We start from the raw sequence: 232 nt of genomic DNA, 5'->3' as shown, positions 1-232 counted from the left end.
AACAGTTCATATGTCATAACTTATTCCGAAGGCGTTGGCAAGGATCCTCTGCATCTCACTGAGATATGCAATCGCATCCACTGCAAGCTACAATGGCAAAGTTGCAATGCCATTTAAATGCAACATAGCCCATTGCCAAATAAAGGAACCAAATAAATGAAAAACAAAAGCATACAAAGATCGTAATAAGGAAATAATCAGACATGATAAAAAAACGACGCATCCAACACAG

The sequence above is a fragment of the Penaeus monodon genome, chromosome 28 (genome assembly GCF_015228065.2).
Source record: "Penaeus monodon isolate SGIC_2016 chromosome 28, NSTDA_Pmon_1, whole genome shotgun sequence".
Lineage (NCBI taxonomy): Eukaryota > Metazoa > Arthropoda > Malacostraca > Decapoda > Penaeidae > Penaeus > Penaeus monodon.
Note: the sequence above shows the minus strand (reverse complement) of the source record.